Source organism: Zootoca vivipara, chromosome 1 (genome assembly GCF_963506605.1).
Source record: "Zootoca vivipara chromosome 1, rZooViv1.1, whole genome shotgun sequence".
Taxonomy (NCBI): Eukaryota; Metazoa; Chordata; class Lepidosauria; order Squamata; family Lacertidae; genus Zootoca; species Zootoca vivipara.
The window spans coordinates 13,652,071-13,676,409 of NC_083276.1; the positions used below are offsets into that span (position 1 = coordinate 13,652,071).

Sequence of the window (24,339 nt, forward strand, 5' to 3'; positions counted from 1 at the left end):
GTCGGCGGTTCGAATCCCCGTAATGGGGTGAGCTCCCATTGTTCGGTCCCTGCTCCTGCCAACCTAGCAGTTCGAAAGCACATCAAAGTGGAAGTAGATAAATAGGTACCACTCCAGTGGGAAGGTAAACGGCGCTTCCGTGCGCTGCTCTGGTTCGCCAGAAGCGGCTTAGTCATGCTGGCCACATGACCTGGAAGCTGTCTGCGGACAAACGCCGGCTCCCTCGGCCTATAGAGTGAGATGAGCGCCACAACCCCAGAGTCTGACATGACTGGACCTGACAGTCAGGGGTCCCTTTACCCTTTAATATTTGCTTGGTGAGTGGGGCTCACAGACAACACCAATCAGCTGATCAGGGATGACAGCGAGTCCATTTCAAGGTGTGCTTTCAGTGCCAATCAGGTCATCAGCACTGACAGCGAGCCCTTTGAAGGTGTGCATTTGGGGGACGGTTTGTATCTTTCACTACAGAGGGGAAGCCATTGCTGGATCCAGCCCATGGATTGAGAAAAGGTTGCCCTGCCTGGCCTAGGGAGTGGCTTGCATCTCTGTTACTGGCTTTGCTGAAAATAGCACAAAAGAAACAGCTAATAGAGGGGTGGATTTTGCTTTCTCTCGGTTTCTCGTTTTTCAATTTTCAATTCAGCTCTCTACATTTTCCCACCAATTTGCAATTTTAAAAAAATCCACCTGAAAATCCTTCAGAATTTTAGTGCATTTCTCCTTCCATAGACATTTGTATGCAATTTTGCTTAATACGCACATTTCTGCAATGCGATTTCCCCTAATATAATACATTTTCCTATATAGCTTTCAATAATACAGGCATTTTTATGGACGATTTACCCTAGTATAGGCATTTGCGTCCAAATTATTTGGCTGGAGAACTGCATTGCAAAAGTGTGAATTTTAAAGCGTGGTTATGTTTCAATTCAGGCATTGAAAGTGTGAATGATGAGATAGATATGCCTTTAATGGTGAACGGAATTGAATTTCTTCCCCATCTCTACATCTAAGTGATAGTAATCTAATGCTGTTTACTCCAGCTTTGTTGATTTAAGACAAGGTGTCACCTAAACTTTCAACAAGGACTCCCTGCTTGGTCAATTCCAATACGGTTTGTCTCTTCCATCAGTAAAGCTCCTCTGAGTCTCCAGGCTTCAGCCACTGAGGCTGACAGGGGAAAAGTTGAGGTCTCGCTTTTACCTGAAGATTGAGGTGAGCGAGGCTGGCCATCCCCTTTTACCAGAGATATTAAGTGTATGCAGTAAGAAATCGATAATTATCCTGTGTTTTTGGCTGCAGCTTTCTGAGCTCATCTCAGGCATCTTGTCGAGAAATATATTGTACTGGGCCTTTGTGAGTACTTTTAGTAGTCAAATAAATCTGAGTTGTATCTTTTTCTTTTTATAGCCCGGATTCTTGTTCCTGTTTACACTGCCTGGTTAAACCCTTTCAGCCACCGAGGGCCTTCTGGCGGTTCCCTCATTGCGAGAAGTGAGGTTACAGGGAACCAGACAGAGGGCCTTCTCGGTAGTGGCACCCGCCCTGTGGAACACCCTCCCAGCAGATGTCAAGGCAATAAGCAACTATTTTACTTTTAGAAGACAACTGAAGGTTGCCCTGTTTAGGGAAGTTTTTAATGTTTGATGCTGTACTGTTTTTAATATTCGGTTGGAAGCCGCCCAGAGTGGCTGGGGAAACCCAGCCAGATGGGCAGGGTATAAATAATAAATTATTATTATTATATAACCAGAATGGGGGGACTTGTGGTCTCCAAAATCTCATTGTCCTCCAGCTCCCATCAGCCTCAGCATGGTCAATGATCAGGGATTATGGGAATCAGAGTCCATAAACTGGGCCGGATCATTTGTTAGACTGTCAAGCTTTTTATAGTTCCACCTCTTACATGTCTGCTGGCATATATCAACCGTGGCGTTCTCATAAACTCCTTGAAAATCCAAAGGGAAATCTCAGACAAATCACTCTGAAACAATTTACTTGCACAGGAAGCAAAGTAAAATGTTGCAGGGCTGAACCCAAAATTATTAACCAGGATGACTTTTCAGACCAGATATAAAGATAGCAGGGAAGGAGAATGAAACACCAAAAATGGAAACATGAAGATCACACTCAGAAAAAGATACTGCAGGAAAAATTATTCCTCACAGCTAGGTCATCTTTCTTGAAATGGGACAATTGCCAGAGGGACTTGAAAGAACATTGCTAGCTATTCTGAAGGGAAACTGTGTGTAACTTTCCTCCCTACTGGATAATAATTGCTGATAAAAAATATGACTGGTGAGAGGCTTTCATTCCAAGCAGAGACTTTGGTCCGACAACTTACACGGTGTATTTATTATTATTATTATTATTAGGTTATTTTATTTCATTTTTCTGTTGGAAGCCACCCAGAGTGGCTGGGGAAACCCAGCCAGATGGGCGGGGTATGAATAATAAGTTATTATTATTATTATTATTATTATTATTATTATTATTAACACAATATCAAATGCATTTACACATAAGATAATTAAAATCGGTTAGAGATGCAAATGCAACATGTACATTTAAAATAAGACTATAACCCTAACAAGTAGACACTCTTGATATAGAACTCAAAAAGCCTATCAGAACAAAAATGTCTTCAACTGCTTCCAGAAAGTGCAGATAATGGGAGCCTGTTGTATCTTCAAGAAAGAAGATTCCACCTAAACATTAGGAAGAACTTCCTGACAGTAAGAGCTGTTCGGCAGTGGAATTTGCTACCAAGGAGTGTGGTGGAGTCTCCTTCTTTGGAGGTCTTTAAGCAGAGGCTTGACAGGCATATGTCAAGAATGCTTTGATGGTGTTTCCTGCTTGGCAGGGGGTTGGACTGGATGGCCCTTGTGGTCTCTTCCAACTCTACGATTCTATCATTCTATGTATCTCGGCAGGAATGCTATTCCCCAGAACTGGGGCAGCCACACACACAGCCCTGCTCTGAAATCTTTGGAGCTTGCAGGATAAAGGCATTTAAAAGGCCATAGATTGCTTAATCGGTCAAAGCCCTGGTTATAGAGGAACGTTTTCACCAGGCTTCGAAAGATGTATAATGAAGGCGCCAGGCGAGCCTCCCTGGGGAGAACATTCCAGAAATGGGGAGCCACTGCAGGAAAGGCCTGTTCTCATGTTGTCATCCACCAGACCTCTCATGGAAGAAGGGCCTCCAAAGATGGTCGCAGGGCCTGGGTCGGTTCATATGGAGAGAGGTGGTCCTTGAGGCATTGTGGTCCTGGTCCATTTAAGGCTTCATAGGTCAAAACCAGCACTTTGAACTGGGCCTGGAAACTAATTGGCAGCCAGTGCAGTCAGGCCAGAATCGGTGTAATATACTCAAACGATTACTACTACTATAATTACTCAAACTATCTTGTACCGGTGAGCAACCTGGCTGCCAAATTCTGCACCAGCTGAAGTTTCTGAACTGACCTCAGAGGCAGCCCCATGTATAGCACATTGCAGTAATCTAACCTAGAGGTTGGACCCAGGTGGCGCTGTGGTTAAACCACTGAGCCTAGGGCTTGCTGATCAGAAGGTCGGCGGTTCGAATCCCTGAGACGGGGTGAGCTCCCGTTGCTCGGTCCCAGCTCCTGCCAACCTAGCAGTTCGAAAGCACGTCAAAAATGCAAGTAGATAAATAGGAACCGCTACAGCGGGAAGGTAAACAGCGTTTCCGTGCGCTGCTCTGGTTCACCAGAAGCGGCTTTGTCATGCTGGCCACATGACCTGGAAGCTATACGCCGGCTCCCTCGGCCAATAATGCGAGATGAGCGCACAACCCCAGAGTCGGTCACGACTGGACCTAATGGTCAGGGGTCCCTTTACCTTTACCTTTTTAACCTAGAGGTTACCAGAGCATAGGCAAAAGTAGTTAGGCTGTCCCTGTCCAGATAGGGGCATAGCTGGGCCACCAGCCAAAGCTGATGGAAGGCACGCCGCCACGCCACTGAGGCCGCCTGAGCCAAACTCACAGATCTAGTCAGAGTTTATTTTCCAAAACCTGCTTCCATTCGCTTTTCATTCTTCAACCCTTTGTTTCCCCACAACACAGCAGAAGAGCAACTGAAACAAAGAAGCCTCTGAAATAAAAGTTTCCTTTTGATTAGGACATTTCAAAGCCAGGCAGAGACTGGAATTGGGCTTGAAATGAAAATTGATTTTCTGTTTCACACACAGCTGCTCCAACACGTACAACGCTGGAGAAGTTGAACGGGGTCAACCTGGCACAACTCTCCAGTACAGCAGCAGAAGAAGAAGAACAAGGGGGGGGGGGAAAGCTTCATTCTGCACACAAACCCTCTGCAACCAGGAAACTAGATTTATATCAGGCAGCTCTAAGAATCCTCTGGTTTGGAAGGGTGGAAGCATTTAACCTCCATGCCCAGCCAGGACTTCCACAAAGGGTTTTGTAAGAACATCAGAAGAGCCATTGGCCTGATTCAGAAGGGCTATTATGTTCTTACATGTGTGGTGAAGCCAAAATCATTTGTACAGCACTGACCAGGGGCTCCATCTCCAGGGGGTCGAGACATTTTGGGGGATGGGGCCAGGGACCCCCAATGTTCAAAAGGGGTAAAAGGTAAAGGTAAAGGCCCCCCTGACCGTCAGGTCCAGTCGTGTCCGACTCTGGGATTGTGGCACTCATCTCGCTCTATAGGCCGAGGGAGCCGGCGTTTGTCCACAGACAGCTTCCGGGTCATGTGGCCAGCATGACAAAGCTGCTTCTGGCGAACCAGAGCAGCGCACGGAAACGCCGTTTACCTTCCCGCCGGAGCGGTCCCTATTTATCTACTTGCACTTTGATGTGCTTTCGAACTGCTAGGTGGGCAGGAGCTGGGACCGAGCAACAGGTCAAAAGGGGTAGAGGAGGCCAATTACGGTGCCAAGCAAGATGCGGCTTCAGTGGCCAGCTCCTCCTCTTCCTCCTCCTCCTTCTGTGGAGGGGAAGGAACGGGAAAGGAGCCCCTGGCTGGTGGCGGCAGCAGCAGGAGGAGTTGGTGTTTGTGTGCATGTGTGTTTATGATATGTGATGTCCATATTCAGGAGGAGCAGGGCCATCTTCACCATAGGCACCAGGGTGCTGGACTCTCATGGGTGCCATGCCAAGAGTCCGGGGCCTGAGAGTTGGAGTCCGGGGAAGAGCCTGCCCGTCGGTTGGAGAGCTGCGGCGGGCTCTTCTGCTGTGGGAAGTTTGGGGGCAAGCGAGCCAGTGAGGTGCTGGGGCGGCCGGCCAGCTCCAACCCTTCGGCATGCCTGGGATTGGCGTAGGGCCGTGGAGAGACCTGCTTGCACCACGAGGTGCCCAGCTTCACTCAGTTGCTGACGCCGACGCCTCGGCCTGATTTGTTGTGCTGGGCACCTTATGTTTCCTGTATTCTTTTCCTGAGCAGAGATAAGCGTGATGTCAGCTCCCTAGAAAAAGGTCAACAACTTTGGGCAACCGGGGGGGGGGGGAGCACCGAGCAGATCTTTGCACCCCAGCGCCGCATATGCTTAAGACGGCCCTGAGGAGGAGTGGGATCTAATACGCAACATTAGGGATGTCACAGAGTTCTGACCAAAACAAAAACAGGAGCAGAAATTGCTGGTGTTCGTTGATTTGCCACATTTCCAGAACAGAAATCAGCCCAGCAATTATAATTGGTAATTGTGGTTGTTGTTCGTGGTTGTTGCTTCGAGTGTGCAAACAATATGGAATTGATTACGCGCGTGCGCACACCCCGAATTGTGTTTCCTGTGAGTGGAATAACAATGTAATTAGATCATTTATGTAATTCTCATAAGTAATTACATTATGTAAGTTATGTAAGTGACGTACTCTTGCCATAGCAGAGAGTGAAACAAATACAGTGGTACCTCGGTTTACAAACACAATTGGTTCCTGAAGTCTGTACTTAACCTGAAGCGAACTTTCCCATTGAAAGTAATGGAAAGTGGATTAATCCGTTTCAGACGGGTCCGCGGAGTACTTAAACTGAAAATACTCAAACCGAGGTATACTTAAACCGAGGTATGACTTTAATGCAGTTTTTGGAGGAAGAGAATTTTTAGTGGAACAGAGGTGCTGCTGCAAGCGATGAATACGAGACATAATAGAAAATCATGCTGCCTTCTTTCCTCCCTACCCAAAAGCAAGGCTTGTTCTGTTTTGGCCTTGCAGGAAAGAAAAGAAAAACACACACACACTAAGATTGCCCTTGGGATAATGAACAGATACAGCTGATGAATCCAATATGCTGCTGTCATCCCTGTTGTTGTGGCATTAGTGTTTTATTATCTTGTTTTATATTGGTTGGCTGTGTTTTAAATTGATTTAAATTGTTTTATTATTGGGATAAGCTGCCTTGCGCACTGGCTCGAGCCAAGAATGCAGAATAAAAGCTGGAAAATAAATTAAAATAAATGACAGCTTATCCTATAATGGGGCATCTTCGCTGCATCACATAATATTGCTTTCTACTCCTTGAAAGAGGGCTGCAGCGTGGAGTACACAAAAATCTGTCCTTGGGGGGGAAAGAGTACTTGAAACTCAAGAGCAATGAGCAGATGGGGGGTGGGGAGGAATCCTGGATACAGAGTTTGCCAATATGACACCCATGGCTGCCAGTCACTATCACCCTCCCCTCTAGCTAAGGATCTCTGTTTGTAAGCCTGTTTGGTTCCTGTCCCCAGAGTATGGTTCAAAGATGCTAAAAGCCGCCCCCCTGCTGATGCTAAACCTGCCTGGGTCTGGTCAACCTCCCTGGGAACCACATTTCTGCCACCTTGGTTTCCCGATCCAAGGAAAGGAAAGATAGATGTGTAAGAAAATATATTTACACTTATTTGCTAAATTTGTATCTCACCCTTCCTCCCAAAGAAGCCCAATAAGACAAGTGTTTGATAAAGCCTTTGTGCAATTGTGCGTCTGTCGGTTGCTTTTAAATAGCAAGGAAGTTTGCGCTTTGGCACTTAAAGCTGAATTACAGGATCAGGCTGCCGAAAGGACCTTTGTTTTACTTTGCTCAGGTTCTTTGTCTTGATCCTCCCAGATCAAGCAGTACCAAAGCTTGGGGGAGTGTGTGTGTGTGTGTGTGAGAGAGAGAGAGAGAGAGAGAGAGAGAGGATAACAGGAAGTATATTACACAAAAAGGTAGAACAATGAATCGCAAAGCCCTTACTAAGTACCATGGGCTTACAGTACACAAAGCTTCTACACCTGGCAAACATGCTGTTCTGATAAATGAAGGGCATTGCCTGAAGCGCTGAGGTAGTGTCTAAAAAAGCAACTGGCTGGAACACAGCTTTCAGAAGTCTTGCAGTCATCTCATTACACCTCCTGTGCCAGATAGACTACATTTCTTACTGCTTTCTTGTTGGGCTTTGCACACAATATTGTGTCATAGCTGCCAAGTTTCCACTTTTCTCGCGAGGAAGCCTATTCAGCATAAGGGAAAATCCCTGTAAAAAAGGGATAACTTGGCAGCTATGTATTGTGTGATTGATTATGCGGGGCGGAACTTACCTGCCCCCCCCCAATATTTATTCAAGTTGGCACCCCTCGTTGGAGGAAAGCACATTTCAAAGCACTCCCCCCCCACCAATAATTCTGGGAACTGTAGTTTATTCCTCCCAGAGCTAAAATTCTCAGCACCCTTAGCTAACTGCAGTTCCAGGATTCTTTGAGGGCGAGGAAATATACTTTTAAACCATGGGAAGGCGAACTAAGGCCTGGGGGCTGGATCCAGCCCAATCACTTTCTAGATCTGGCCCGCGGACAGTCCAGGAATCAGCATGTTTTTACATGAGTAGAATGTGTGCTTTTATTTAAAATGCATCTCTGGGTTATTTGTGGGGCGTAGGAATTTTTCAAAATATAGTCCAGCCCCCCACAAGGTTTGAGGGACAGTGGACCGGCCCCCTGCTGAAAAAGTTTGCTGACCCCTGCTTTAAACGTATGGAATGTACCATAGCCAGCGTGTTTCATTGCAGTGGACATGACAGTATAGCTGACTAATATTAGGTACTTTTTGCCACAAGGAAGAAAATATGGGAAGTGAAACAGTAGATGGCAATTCACGAGAAAAGCAGAGTTGTGTGACTGTAAATAAACTTCTTTGGGGGAAGCAAGTCATAGGCCACATTGAAGGAGGACTCATTTATTGCTCAAATAATCCACCTCGCTTTGACTAAAACAGCCTATTTTGTTTTTATTCTGCTTAGAAGAAGCCGTATTTCTGAATACAGTGGTTTTATTTTGTTTAGGCAGTAGGAGCTCAAAGGGTGTAGTAGGCTAAACTGCATATGAACATGGAAAGCAATTGACAGACTTAAGCTGAGAATTCATTTCATTCCCTTCGCTATCTTTTTTGTTTATGTTCTATGCCTGCAGGCAGGGCTTGAATCCCTTTTATCTTTGTCATAGTCACTTAATTATAGTGCTCAGTGGGTTTTATGGGCTTTGTAAAATAGCAACCATCCTAATATCTGGGACAATGTATAATTGATTAACCAGATTGGTTTTAAAAGCTTATAAAGGAAAATGGTGCCCATAATTCATTGAGCACTAATGGAAGGAAAACAATAACTTTTAATACTAGCAGTGATGAAATCTGCAGGTGGGAATCACCGTCTTATTTTCTCATATATGAATTGGGATATTTCTAACAGAATACTTCTGAGAAGAAGATTGATGCAGCCAATGTATGCATTATCTAAAAATGAAGGCAACAGGCTTCAGCACTATTGTTTTTAGCAATTTGTAAGTTTAAACCCTGCTTATTTAACTTATATGCAGAATCCATCATGCGAAAGGCTGGACTAGATGAATCCCAAACCGGAATTAAGATTGCCGGAAGAAATATCAACAACCTCAGATATGCAGATGACACAACCTTGAAGGCAGAAAGTGAGGAGGAATTAGAGAACCGTTTAATGAGGGTGAAAGAGGAGAGCGCAAAATATGGTCTGAAGCTCAACATAAAAAAAAACCAAGATCATGGCCACTGGTCCCATCACCTCCTGGCAAATAGAAGGGGAAGAAATGGAGGCAGTGAGAGATTTTACTTTCTTGGGTTCCTTGATCACTGCAGATGGTGACAGCAGTCACGAAATTAAAAGACGCCTGCTTCTTGGGAGAAAAGCAATGACAAACCTAGACAGCATCTTAAAAAGCAGAGACATCACCTTGCCGACAAAGGTCCGTATAGTAAAAGCTATGGTTTTCCCAGTAGTGATGTATGGAAGTGAGAGCTGGACCATAAAGAAGGCTGATCGCCGAAGAATTGATGCTTTTGAATTGTGGTGCTGGAGGAGACTCTTGAGAGTCCCATGGACTGCAAGAAGATCAAACCTATCCATTCCGAAGGAAATCAGCCTTGAGTGCTCACTGGAAGGACAGATCCTGTAGCTGAGGCTCCAATACTTTGGCCACCTCATGAGAAGAAGACTCCCTGGAAAAGACCTTGATGTTGGGAAAGATTGAGGGCACTAGGAGAAGGGGACGACAGAGGACGAGATGGTTGGACAGTGTTCTCGAAGCTATGAACATGAGTTTGACCAAACTGCGGGAGGCAGTGGAAGACAGGAGTGCCTGGCATGCTCTGGTCCATGGGGTCACGAAGAGTCGGACACGACTAAACGACTAAACAACAACAAAGTTTAATCAACTGATTATTCAGTTCATTGGCTAAAACCCATGACTGAATTAGTGGCCCATGTGATGCTTAATTTGATTCTAAAAGGTAAAGGTAAAGGGGCCCCTGACCATCAGGTCCAGTCGTGTCCGACTCTGGGGTTGCGGCGCTCATCTTGCTCTGTAGGCCGAGGGAGCCGGCATTTGTCCGCAGACAGCTTCCGGGTCATGTGGCCAGCATGACAAAGCTGCTTCTGGCGAACCAGAGCAGCGCACGGAAACGCCGTTTACCTTCCCGCCGGAGCGGACCCTATTTATCTACTTGCACTTTGATGTGCTTTCGAACTGCTAGGTGGGCAGGAGCTGGGACCGAGCAACAGGAGCTCACCGCGTTGCAGGGATTCGAACCGCTGACCTTCTGATCAGCAAGCCCTAGACTCTGTGGTTTAACCCACAGCACCACCTGGGTCCTATTTGATTCTACCATCCCTATAAATATATAAATGAAAAGAGCAGCCCAAGTGACTTGGACATCCCATTTATTTATTTGAAACATCTCAAGCACAGGCAGGGACTTAACGATGGCTACAGGGTTACAGCACATTCCTTCTGCAAAGCCCTTGAGATCTGAATGGGGAGGGCAGGGGCGGCTGAGGGCAACAAGAAGATGTTCACGTATTTCCCTCCATCCATTCCCCGGCTAAGCCTGCACAGGGAGGGAGCTGCATTAGTCAGCCTATTTTTAATTAATTAAAACTTAAATACCACTCTTTGACCAAAGGTCTCTGAGCAGATGGGGTTGCTGAGCAGCCGTTGTTCCTTCAGAGGTGCAGCCGAGAGCCCCATCTACAAGCTGGCTGGATTTGGAAATGGCATGTTTAATTCTGACTCCTCCTGCGCTGCGGAAATGCACATGTAGATCTCTGGCAATGATACTGCGGGCCGTTTATTTGGCTTGCAGAGTGGAAAATGCCACCTTTTTCTAGGATTAAGATGGAGAGGCAAGTCTCTTTGCTGGTTGGAGGAGGGAACTAGTGAAAACAAAAGCAGGTCTATAATACCCACCAATAACATGGGCTGCCTTTTCCCGCGAGGATTAGATTTTTAAATTTGGGACAGTCTGTTCCTGCATGTCTGACATACTTTGTCCTTTTCTGAAACAGCATTTACTGCGAGCATAGGCATAGCTTGGGAGCAGAAAGGAATAACGGCTGAATTGCTGGTGTAAAAATCATCTGATCCGAGTGAAGTACATTTAAGTCCAGTTTCCTCAAGCGAGAGAGTAACAGCCGAATCTTGTCCACAGTGCGATCTTGCTCTGAATGGGACTTATTCCCAGGTAAATGTATGGATACAATGCCAGCTTTGAAGACGTGTTTAACTCTCTTCCATTGAAATACCTGTAAATGTAACTTCCATGTGCCAAATTTGGGCTGGATTGCCACTGTTGAAAGCCAGCCAGCCAGCCAGCCAACCAAAGTGTTTGGGGACAATAGATGAAAGAGAAGAGGCTTTTTAGTGCATCCATCAGTGAAGGACTGGATAACTTGTGGTACTCCAGATGTACTCCAATTCCGATCAACCCAGCCTGTATGGCCAATTGTCAGGAATGATGGGAGTTGTGGTCCTGCAACATCTGGAATGCCACAGGTTAGCCACTGCTGCCCTAGTAAGTTTTGTTTTGTTTTGTTTTGTTTTGTCTGTTTGTTTATTGAATTTGTAAATTCCCATTTTTCTGTGAGATGCTTTGAAAGACCTATCGAGTGTAGGAGTCGATCATTCTGACCTGTTTTGCACCCAGTTGCTTAGCTTATGCTGAGCAAGCTTGATGTCAGAGCCTGGCACTGTTGGGTTCCTCTGGCAGGGCCCCCTGATGCTTACTAGGGATGGGGGAGAAATTCAATTCAGTTAGCATTTAAAGGCGAACCTACCTAACCCAACACTTTTCGAAGCAGTGCATGAGCCCCAAACACCAGGCGTTCCTTGAACTTCAATTCAGATATTTAAAGGTGAACCTCCCTTTCTGAAACACGTCCTTCCTTTGAAATTTGCACTTCTCTGAATTCTGCAATGCAGCTTTCCAGCTATGTAACGTGCACAGAAAATGTTTATATTAGGAGAAAGCGTGTCTGAAAAACCGCACATCTTGTGGAAGGCTTCTACTGATTAGGTTTGCTAGCTGAATCCGGCCCCAACCCCAACTGAAGTTTGGACATGCTTCGTTCCATAAAAATTGCTGAGGCCTGCAGAGTGGGACAGGATATGAATGTGTATTCATGTATGCAAATGATTTTAAGGGGAGGAAAACCATGGTGTGCTTCTATGCATGCAGATCCAAAACAGATATAAGCACCTGAGCCAGTGAACAATGGCTGCTGCCCACACATTGCTCAATCTCTCATGCTTCTCCAAGGACGAGGGACTCAAGCGGATTTTACTTTGGCCATTTTGTAATATGAATGAAAAACCTACACCAGCCCAAATGCCTTTCCTCTACATTCTGGTCTATATCAGCCAGGCTGGGTAAGGTCCACAGAGCACATGTAGAAAGGCTAAGGTTCAGTTCCTGCCATCTCCAGCTAATAACTCTCTATCTCCTGGGTTGCGGAGCTAGATAGTTGCTTCAAGACAGGGGACTCAGCTACATTAGTCAAAAAACAGCGTTTTAAATGTGTTATAAAGATGCAACACCAGTTGGTAGTGTAGAGCACAAAACTTTTCTATGTGATTTTACAGAGGTTCCCCCCTCCCTTTTGTTATAATGATTTAATTTATGACTTATTTATAGCGGGTTTTTCCTGTGTGTAGATCCAGCCAGAGTAGATTGCACTGAGGTAGATATGGATCTAACTTCCTATAACACAGCTCCATATGATCAGCCACTAGCATAAAGCACTCAGAAACTCAAAGGCAATTTAGTACACTTGATAACCTCGCAAATATGTGTTTGCTTTGGCCACGGCTAACATGCTGTAGTAAGTCCCTTTGTTATTCCTCATGGACCTCGGCTTTTATCCACAAACACAAACGCGTTTCATTCTTCTGCCTCTATATCAAAACAGCATGAATCAGGTTGTGAATCAACTCTTCCCACTCATGTCAGGAGGTACCGCATTGAAATCTCAAGCAGCCTTGCTCAGGAGGGGAGATCTGAATCATGATGTGAATAAACTCCTCTTCATTATCCAGTGAAGATGAGCTGACAGCTCCTGTAAAAGCATCTCGAGTCAGCTGCCCAGGAAAAAGTAGGGCCAAGAAAAAACATGCTCTGCACCAAATGTTCAACCTAGAGATGAAGCCAACACCTGCATAGATTTTTGCAACCTATAGGATGCACAATTGCTCATGCACTTGAAGTCCTTTTAATCTACAATCTCTCATTAGATTGTGGAAGTGGCTAAAGCTCAATGCTAGAGCAGAGCATAAGATTATGGATCCAGTCCTTGCCAGGTCTCAAGCAGCAGAATTTTTGCCAGGCAGCTTCCACACATAGGGCACTTTCTCTGAAAGTAACGTCTTTTGTATTTCCAGAGAACCAAGAAGATTGCAGAGAGTCCGGATGACATCGCTGCCAAACGGCTACATATCAATCTTTTCGGTTGTGCTCCTGTCTTTTTAAAGAATTGGTTTGCAGCGTATTTTTCCTGCACCACCCTTTCCAAGTGCTATTGAAGTTCCACCTATATTTCCTGCTTGTAGCTCCTTCATTGCATGCTCTGCAATGTGACCTCTTTCCTCATTACTTTTAAGGGCCAAAATCTTACTCCTCCTGCCTTACTCACTTTAACTTTCCGATGCTTTGAATTGCATTAGTTTCCACTTCATTTCCAGGCACAGTTCTAAGCACTTGTTATTACCTAAAAATCTTGAATTGGCTTGAGCCCAGGACCATCTTCCCCTCTCATGAATCCGTCCACCCTCTGCAGTCTTGTTCCATGTCCCTTTGCCTTTTGAGGCTCAACTAGCCAGGACGCATTTACCATAGGAACATAGGAAATTTGCTTTATACCGAGTCAGACCATTGGACTGAGTACTGCCAACTGCTGACTTCACATTAGCAGTGATCCCTGCATTTCCACGTCCATCATTCAGCCCGGACACTGAAGTCCTGCTCCGAGGACCTTCTGGCGGTTCCCTGATTCCGAGAAGTGAAATTACAGGGAGCCAGGCAGAGGGCCTTTTCAGTAGTGGCACCCGCCCTGTGGAATGCCCTCCTGTTAGATGTCAAGGAACGAAACAACTACTGTATCTGACTTTTAGAAGACATCTGAAGGCAGCCCTGTGTCAGGAAGTTTGTAATGTTTGATGTCTCATTATAGTTTTATATTTGTTGGAAGCTGCCCAGAGTGGCTGGGACAACCCAGTCAGATGGGCAGGGCACAAATAATAAATTATTTTTACACTCTCTGGTTTTCTGTTGTATCGCATCATTTGCTGTACAAAATATACCAACCAACACAGGATTTCTGGGGCCTGTTTTTCTACAGAGAGTATTGACTATCTTTAAGGAGCCTGCTGTGTGGATGCATCTCACCTGCGCGTCTCTCTTTTTTCATCCTTGCTCCTTAAATCCATCATGGTTTCAGTGACTGCAGTAATTAATGGGTGACTGTATTCTGTGGCGTGCTTTTCCATGTGTCTTAAACCTTTCATTTTTCTCTCTGACATTAATAGTGTTCTCCAGTTGATGCCTTTAAGATTCTGGCAATATTTATTGTCATCTGATAACGTGGTTGACAGGAGGCATTATTTCCCCTCAAAATTGCTCAGTGGATTCTGTTGCTAAGAGCCGGTCTACACATTGTGCAGAATTCGGTGGCAAACTGGTGGAGTTTTGGACTGTGCTACTTCAGACTGTAGGTAGGTAGGGTCCAACTTTTTAAAAAACTACAACACTCCCCTACATAAAAAGAACACATTTCAGCTGGACATTATTGCCATGCAAGCTGAATCCCCTCTTCTGTGCAAGTATTAATGGTACAGCATCCTGCCCTATTTGCATCTAGTCACCCCCGACACTGCTACCAATGGAGCTACCACCAAAACCACAATTGTTCTTGTTACATTTAGAGTCCACCTTTCCTCCAAGGAGCTCAAGTTGGTGTAAACAATTCTCCCTCCCCATTTTATCCACACCACAACTTTATGAGGTAGGCTAGGCTGAGAGATGGTGAGAAAAGAAGAAGAGGAGTTTGGATTTGATATCCCGTTTTATCACTACCCAAAGAAGTCTCAAAGCGGCTAACATCCTCCTTTCCCTTCCTCCCCCACAACAAACACTCTGTGAGGTGAGTGAGGCTGAGAGACTTCATAGAATAGAATCATAGAGTTGGAAGAGACCACAAGGGCCATCCAGTCCAACCCCCTGCCGAGCAGGAAACACCATCAAAGCATTCTTGACATATGCCTGTCAAGCCTCCGCTTAAAGACCTCCAAAGAAGGAGACTCCACCACACTCCTTGGCAGCAAATTCCACTCTTACTGTCAGGAAGTTCTTCCTAATGTTTAGGTGGAATCTTCTTTCTTGTAGTTTGAATCCATTGCTCCGTGTCCGCTTCTCTGGAGCAGCAGAAAACAACCTTTCATCCTCCTCTATATGACATCCTTTTATATATTTGAACATGGTTATCATATCACCCCTTAGCCTTCTCTTCTCAAAGAAGTGTGACTAGCCCAAGGTCACCCAGCAGCTGCATGTGGAGGAGGGGAGATGCGAACCTGGTTCCCCAGATTACGAGTCTACTGCTCACAACCACTACACCACACTGGTGAGGCCTATATAATAATAATAATAATAATAATAATAATAATAATAATAATAATAATAATACCCCACCCATCTGGCTGGGTTTCCCCAGCCCCTCTGGGCAGCTTCCTGCACAGATAAAAACAAAGTAAAATGGCAGTGAGTTTCATGGCCGAGTGGGCTTTTGAACCCTGGTCTCCCAAGTCCTAGTCCACCACTCTAACCACACAACACTGGCTGTGGTGACAACACCTCTTTGTCCATGGAATGTACATCGAATGCAAGGGGTTACAGTGGTGATGCAATCCTGTATTCCTCCTTACGGTTAGAGACAATATGCCTCTAAATGCGAGTTGGTTGGAATTTCAGGTAGGCCTTCAGGTGTCTTCTAAAAGTCAGATAGTTGTTCAGTTCCTTGACGTCTAACGGGAGGGCGTTCCATAGGGCAGACACAACTACCGAGAAGGCCCTCTGCCTGCCTCCCTGTAATTTTACTTCTTGATGTGAGGAAACTGCCAGAAGGCCATCGGACCTGGACTTCAGTGTCTGGGCTGAACGATGGAGGTGGAAATTCAGAAATTACTGGTACTGTCAAGTCAGCAGTTGCCAGTACTCAGCCAAATGGTCCAATGGTCTGACTCAGTGTAAACTATTTCCTATGTTGCTATGGTAATTGCATCCTGGCCAGTTGAGCCTCGGAAGGCAAAGGGATATGGAACAAGATTGTAGAGGGGGGGGGACAGATTAATGAGAGGGTGAGATGGTCTGTAGGCCTTCTGAATGCATCTGATTGGCCAAGCTGCTGGCCTAGATTGGTCATTGGCCATTGGGGCCTTTCTGCTGACATCCTCAATGGAACCCACGCCCTCTGTTCTTGTTTCGATCATCCAAGTTGCAGTGCTTGGCACCTGCTAATGTAAGGTGATTTCATTGGTTTATTATGATCAACAGACCAGAAATATCTAGGAGAGTTACTTCTTCACATAGGGCAGAGATAAACTATGGAACTCGCTGCCGCAGGAGGCAGTGATGGCCACCACCTAGACAGCTTCAAAAGAGGGTTAGACAAATTCATGGAGGAGAGGGCTATCGATGGCTACTAGCCATGGTGACAAGGCTCCGTCTCCACATTTAGAGCAGCAATGTTTCTGAATTGCTGGAAACCACACGAGGGGAGCATGGCCTTGTGCTTGTATTCTGCTTGCTGGTTTCCCACAGGCAACTGTTTGGCCACTGTGAGAACATGGTGCTGGACTAGCTGGGCCATTGGGCCTGCTCCAGCAGCCTCTTATGTTCTCATTTCCCTCTGACATCTGCTTTGAGGGCTCCTCTTCCCCCAGCTCTGTTCTTCCAATCATCAGATCTTCACTCTGAGCCACTTTAATCCCCTCCACCTCTCTCTCACTCCCAGCTGTGTCCTTGAGCTCTCTTGAGACAGCAGTCCTAACGCCACTTACGTTAATGATAATTTAACTGCAGGCTTCCATAAAGTCATGGGACGTCTGTCCACTGAACTCTGAAGATTGACACCAAGGCATGAAACTCTTATTTCCAGAGGAGACAATCTGGTCCTTTAAAAAGTAAAAATAAAAATCCTCCAACTTTGGGAAGCCTAAAGGTAAAGGTAAATAGGTAGGTAGCCGTGTTGGTCTGGGTCGAAGTAAAATAAAAAAATTCCTTCAGTAGCACCTTAAAGACCAACTAAGTTTTTATTTAAAAACTTAGTTGGTCTTTAAGGTGCTACTGAAGGTAAAGGTAAAGGTACCCCTGACTGTTAGGTCCAGTCACGGATGACTCTGGGGTTGCGGCGCTCATCTCACTCTATAGGCCGAGGGAGCTGGCATTTGTCCACAGACAGCTTCTGGGTCATGTGGCCAGCATGACTAAGCCGCGTCTGGTGAACCAGAGCAGCGCACAGAAACACTGTTTACCTTTCCACTGGAGCAGTACCTATTTATCTACTTGCACTTTGATGTGCTTTTGAACTGCTAGGTGGGCAGGAGCTGGGACCGAACAATGGGAGCTCACCCCGTCGTGGGGATTCGAACCACTGACCTTCTGATCGGCAAGCCCTAGGCTTTGTGGTTTAGACCCATGTCCCTAGGCTCCACCAAATGCAGAAAAATGGACACAAGATCTCCCTCAACTAGCGGGGGAAATTCATAATCTATGTTAGAAAAGCAAGCTTCCAAGAGATTTGGAGCGCATTTTGGGAACTCTTTGTCAAGTGATACCCTGAGCAGGAGGCACAACACAGGGACTGAAACATCTCCAACATAATGTTTGTTAATCTGGGGCCCAGCACAGCATCAGAATTAATTTTTCCTAACCCTTATTTGAGCAAGTGAACTTGAGGACATCAGATACGATGCCAAATGGCTGAACATCAGAAATGAAAACACCCTAATGAAAAAGGGAACGATGCGCAGATTGAGAGAGGGCGGAAACTAAGGTACTATACTTTTCATTATAATAATGAGAAAACTCTAACAAGCTGTTTGGCCAAGCACAGGCTAGTGATCCCAACAACTCTTCCTGGCAGGTATTGCCCCAATGAGGCAATTGCAAGGATGGAATGTCCCTGCCTTCCCACAGTCCCCTCTGCGGGGTTTCTCTCTCTCCAAGCAATCAGAGACTGTGTCTCTGCACAAACAGTCTCTCCTCTGCCCTTTTCACTTCTCTGCATGTTCTAGGACAGGCATGTCAAACCTGCGGCCCTCCAGATGTTTTGGACTACAATTCCCATCTTCCCCAACCACTGGTCCTGCTAGCTAGGGATCATGGGAGTTGTAGGCCAAAACATCTGGAGGGCCGCAGGTTTGACATGCCTGTTCTAGGAGATCACAGTGGGTAGGAGAGCAGCTTGCAGCAGGAGGGGGAGACACCCTGGGCTCTTCAGAAGCTCTGTGTCTCCCGGCTCCCCTCCTCTCCAGCCTCTGAATCAGGACTGCTCTCTGCCCCAGCTTCTTCCTGCTCACCAAACCCTGTTACTTCTTCAGCTTTTGACATCTCCTCCTCCTCGTCTGCTCCCTCTGACCACTCATCGTCCTCCTACCACCAGTTCTCTGGTTCTGAGCCTTCTTCCCTTGGGGGTTCCCCAGCTGGTGCCCCCCCACTCTTCTGCATTCAGCCAATCCATAGCAGACAGACTCCTACAAGAGGTGGTGGACTCTCCTTCCTTGTAGGTTTATAAGCAGAGGTTGGGTGGCCATCTGTCATGTATGATTTAGTTGAAATACCTTCATGGCAGGGGGTTGGACTAGATGACCCTTCCAACTCTAAAATTCTACAATTCAATAGGTAAGAAGAAGAAAACAGCAACAGGTTTGTAGTCATTCTTGTCTTTTACATCACTCTTACTTAGAGGATATTCCTTTAAAAGCACCACCCATGAATAGGACTGGGGGGAGGGGATGACAGTCTTATGCTTCCTCAGAGACAATGAAGAAAGAAGAGATGGGGTTTAAAAGGATTAGACAAAAACAGCATTTGCATCATATTAGTCAGCTCAAAAAAGACAATGGTTATTGATCCTTCACCCTCAAGGGAATAGATGTCTCTTGCCAGCTGGAGCCAGGAAGCCAAGCCCACCTCCCAGAGACATAGCGTAACGCAATTACACATGGCTTCCTCCAGAGCATCTGCTGGTTAGATGATACCCTGGCGGTTAGATGGGCCATTGATCCACTAAAAAAGTGACAATTACACAGATCTCAGGTTGCAGCTGAGGATGCCATCTGTAGCTGGTTTTATATTCAGATAAACTCGGGTCAGCTGTGGCTAATGGGAGCGAGCAGGTTGAAGCTGGGCAAAAAAATGCGTGCCGTTCATTTATTTCTTATGTTTCCTTCTTAGCATCACCTAGTTTCTGGGCCTGGACCAATCCACCAGGATTTGCCAGCTGTCAGAGTCACTTCCTGCCAAAAAGGGGGACGAGGCAAAACAGACTGCAGCGAGACAAAGGCAGCAGGGAGTGGGGGGAAGAGATGCTGTAGGTCTAGGGTGGTGGAGGCATCTTACAGTTGTGGGGTGGGAGAGGGCACTTGCCTGTGGCTTCTTCTCATCCTGGCTTGAGAAACGTTTTAGGTGGAGGAACCACATGGCTGAGATCAACGGCAAGTTGCTTTTCAGGCAAAGATTGCTCAGCAGGGACGCCAAGCAACATATGGGGCTGGAACTATGCCCCTGGCTCTGCCGGCGGGATTGTAAACATGGATCTGGACCTGTTGTCTTCCTCTGCCCACACCCCAGCTTCTATATCTAAACATTTCCACAGGGATGAGGATCCTCAAGCCTAAGGATCAATTGTGGCCCTCTAGGGTTCTCCATCTGGCCCTGTGGACTTTCCTATGGCCACACACCCCTCTGCCTGATTCTTGAAGTGCCGTGGGGTAGGAGCAGGCAGCCTGCATAAAGAGGGACATGACTTTGCCCAGGGTTTGGTGGCTAGTTTGGTTGCTTTAGACTCCGAGAATCCGGTTCAAGTCTCAAGAGTCCCCGATACGAGCTCTTTCCACTGTTGCGGCAAAAATAATATTCTGCAGGAGCCGGTAGACAACATAGCAAGTCAACGGAGCTGTTCCACTTGATTCCAAATTAAGACATTGTTCTCTGTCATTCCAGTGTAATGATACGCTAGCACTTTGATTTATGTTTATTGAGTGTGTGCCTCCAACTTAATTTCCTAAAGTTAAAATTTAATGAAGCAGAACGGCCAAATAATTTTTTTATGTCCTGAAACTTCATGCAGTCAGCACGTTCCCTTCTTCCTCCACCGCCGACACTTATTTCATTAAGATCCATTTTTTCATGCAAGGTAATAAATGGAAGAGACAAAGAAAAATCGATCCCATCAATCAATGTCTTGCTACCAGTGTCTTACTATATGTTCAGTTGTTTAGTGATCATCACGGTGATATCTAGCAATCTAGGGGTGGATCTACACATGGGGGGAAAACACGCTATAAATAAGTTATGAATTAAATCAGGCATCCCCAAACTTCGGCCCTCCAGGTGTTTTGGACTACAATTCCCATCTTCCCCAACCACTGGTCCTGTTAGCTAGGGTTCATGGGAGTTGTAGGCCAAAACATCTGGAGGGCCGCAGTTTGGGGATGCCTGAATTAAATCATCATAACAAAAGAAGAAGAAAAAACCCTATGGAAAATCACATGGAAAAGTGTTGTGCTCTATAGCGCCATCTGGTGTTGCATATTTATAACACATTTGAAATGCTGTTGTTTTTTTACTAATATAGCTGAGTAGGAGTATTTATTTACTCTGTCTCTGTATGGCTGTTCATCTAACAGGACCATAATGTGATAAATCCTTGCTTCCACTGAAATCACCCACTGGAAGTCAGGCAATAGTGGGGTTGTCCACATTTTACAACACAAGGTCCAATGCCCATAGTCAGGGGCTTGGTCCAGATCTGACAGGAAGGAGGTTCTTCCTCCAGTCTTTCTCATGTCAGAAGAAGATTGGAATTTTACCCTTTTGATTGTGAACTAACTAACCACAGTTCCCTGTGATGCCTGAAGTCAAGGAACTGTAACTTGCTTAGTGAGCAAGTCAGGAACTGAAGTCACACTTTCACTCTGGTTTGTTCCCTAGCAGCCCCATGTTTGGCAACTGTGTGAGTGGACCCTGCACACCTACCAGTATCTGTAAGGAAAATGCAAGGGCCTATTGCCATACAAAATGAGACCTTTCGGTGCCTGGGGCAAGATGTGCAGTTGACACTTTCCCCCCACCCCAAATCTGGGCCCATAACCTGGTGTGGTAGGAGGAGCATGATGGGTTGCTTCAGGTTATCTCATTGATGCACCAGCCATGCTAGGGCAGCAAGTTAGCTAAGCGGCTGCAGAGCAGGACTCATGGCACACCTTTCTAGACACTTTCCACCTTTCAGAATTTGCTGCCTGAGGCAGCTACCTCATTCTGCCTCAAGGTAGGGCCAGCCCTGCCTGGAAGGTTGCCCAGAAGTTAAGGTGGCCATCAGATTGGAAAAGGCTCCCCATCACTGAACTAGATTTAGCGGCTCAACTGAAGCATTTCAGTTCCATTGCTCTGCCTCTTTGCTGTGTGAATAACAGCCCTGGCCAGGGTTGTTGCAAAGCAGGGGTGGGGGACGTCTGACCTTCCACATGGACTCCAATTCCCATCAAGCAGCATGGCAATTGATGGGAGCTGTAGTTCCTCATTCCTGCTGCAAAGAATACAGAGAATGGATGCAGACGTAACTGCAACCCTCTTAACTGATTCTGCTGTTCCCATAACTACCCACTATTTATGCGGTCTGATGCTGTTAGCAAGAACAATCATGCATGACTGTGGCTTCTCCACCCATGAGCAGGAGAAATTGCAACTTGGCAGAAAGACCGGAAATCCAGAATTTGTGGTGCAGAGACCTTGCTCTAGAGAAAACTCTATTGCTATTTCTTAATAGCATAGGTATGAGAGAATCTCAGCACTGCTATAGTTTGTGTGTGTGTGTGTTTGTAAAATGGCTGGCTCTAGTTACTTTGAGAACCTGGTTGCCATAGTAACCCTGGTGCCCCAGGATTCCGCTCCTAATTTGTAAGTGGGATGGGCCCCTGAGGCAAAGCAAGTGTGATGGTTGCCTACAGATCAGAGGATAATAGCAGAGAGTGGAGGTTGCTGTCCTTGTTCCACAGGAACGCTCACTCGTCTCTGGGGACTCGCTTGGTGGAAGAACGGCAGTACCAATGTTTTCTACATTTACACCTCAAGCGATTTGATTGCTTACCTCGCATTCCCTGCAGAGATGATGGTGGAATATGACATTTTCTTGTGACAAGGCCGTTGGTGGCGGGGGGGGGGGGAACTCCCAGGCATGTTTTCATGGAAAGAGATATGCTTGACTCTATGAAAATAACTATGCACTATTGACATTGTGCGAGGAGGCAACTGCTCCTGCTAGCATGGCTTTCAGGGTGAGCAAAGCATTTAGGGGATCAATCAATCAATATACTTTATTCGCCCGATAGTCAGAAACAAAACAAAAAAAAACATTTCTCAATACAAAGATAAACATATAAAACTGAAGGCATCAGAGGGATACATAAAAATATAAAAATATAAAACTGAAGGCATCAGAGGGATACATAAATGGGGTATGACCGCGCTACTAAACCTCCTACAGATAACCCACATCAAGACATTCGATTATACGTTTCCGACACTTGAGCGCCAGGAAGAGGAATTTAGCCACTGAGAAGGTTATTTTCCCAGTGGGCTTGTTTAGCAAATATGCTGCCCGCCGTTCTCTTGGTCGAGAACTAAACTGAGATAAATACGGGTCTATAAGATATTGCCTTAAATTATTATAAAAGGGACAACTCAGTAGAATGTGTTCTGTGGATTCTACCTCACCCAAGGCACAATGGCACATTCTCTGACCGTATGGGACTCCTCCAAATCTTCCCCTCAAAACCGCCGAATCAAGGACATTCAGTCTAGCTGCAGTAATTAGTCTGCGGTATTCCACGTAGTGGATATCCGCCAGGTAACGGGCTGGTGCAGACCGATACACCTGCTCTGCATTTAGGGGATCTGAACAGGGGAGGCTGGTTCATTAGAGAAAATGAGGTACTGCCCCACCAACCTCCGTTTACCCCCAGTTAGTCCCCACCTGTCTCCTGTCTAGCATACAACCAATCCAGGGGGTAGCATTGCCTGCCAGCCTCCTCCTCCTCTTCCTTACTCTCAATGTTGCCAATGAGCCGGGAGCACGATGGTGGCAAAAACTAGATCTGGGTCCACCTGCCTCTGGATCTGTCTACTGCTGGCTTCTGCCTTGCCAATTCCATTGGGCACCAATCACCATTGGCTCTGAAGACATTAACTTCAAATATATAAACCTCTGTCGCCAGTCCTCCCTTTAATTCCCCCCCACACACCCTCAGCATTCAGGACCACGTGACCAGGCAGCCACCATTTTAATCTCCCCACATTATACTCTGAGGCATGGTGGGAAGCGGTTCTCCCAGTGAGGGAAAGGTAGCCTGTGAATGAGATGCAAAAGATGTCCAACTTAGAATGAGAGCTTTATCAAAGTACTGTATTATGCGAATCTAATGCGCCGTCAAATCTGACATGCACCTTGATTTTCACAGCGTTGCTTGGCCAAAAAAGGGGGTGCGCGTCAAGTATGGTAATACCATAGCTACAATAGTCCATATTTAAGATGACGCTTGTCCTGATGGTATTTCTTGTCTGAAGGAAGAATCTGTGGGGGGATTTCACCAAGGCTGTCTGATTAGACCGTCTGGATTCATGCTCAAGATAGTGTTCAGAATTCAATTGTTCCCCTAGTGTTCTTCTTCAGTTTGTCACTGAAGAAGACATTTTAGTCAAAATGCATTGACTATTGGCTATGGAAGATATCTGGCTCACAATAGTGGATGGTGTAATGCGATGATAATGTTCACCTGTGCGCAATGGCCATTAGGCTGGCGTGGTGTAAATGCACTGGCAAAGTGTATCTGGTGCTTGGACTGCGTCAACCTTGCCCCTGCTTTGCTCCTACCCCTCCACTTCCTGATAAGCCACAGCCATGGGAAGCTGCTACCCTAGTGTCCTCTACAGCTGGTTCATGCATAGTGTATATGCCACAAGGTAAAGGTGACCCCTGACCATTAGGTCCAGTTGCAGACGACTCTGGGGTTGCGGCGCTCATCTCGCTTTACTGGACGAGAGAGCCGGCGTACAGCTTCTGGGTCATGTGGCCAGCATGACTAAGCCGCTTCTGGTGAACCAGAGCAGTGCACGGACACGCCATTTGCCTTCCCGCTGGAGTGGTACCTATTTATCTACTTGCACTTTGATGTGCTTTCGAACTGCTAGGTTGGCAGGAGCTGGGACTGAGCAACGGGAGCTCACCCCATCGCGGGGATTCGAACTGCCGACCTTCTGA

At 46.2% G+C, this 24,339-nt stretch overlaps 1 protein-coding gene across 2 annotated transcripts in view; it reads left to right on the forward strand.

Moving 5' to 3' along the window:
- Nucleotides 1–24,339, forward strand: part of BAG5 (BAG cochaperone 5) — a 90,341-nt gene that overhangs the window by 51,797 nt on the left and 14,205 nt on the right. Inside the window, exon 2 of one of the 2 annotated variants that reach the window (XR_009557148.1) lies at nucleotides 8,819–16,132. The exons of the other annotated variant lie outside the window; for it this stretch is intronic. The gene's annotated coding sequence lies outside the window, so the exon portion shown is untranslated. Of the gene's footprint in view, nucleotides 1–8,818; nucleotides 16,133–24,339 lie in introns of those variants that run through there. 2 annotated transcript variants of the gene reach the window in all.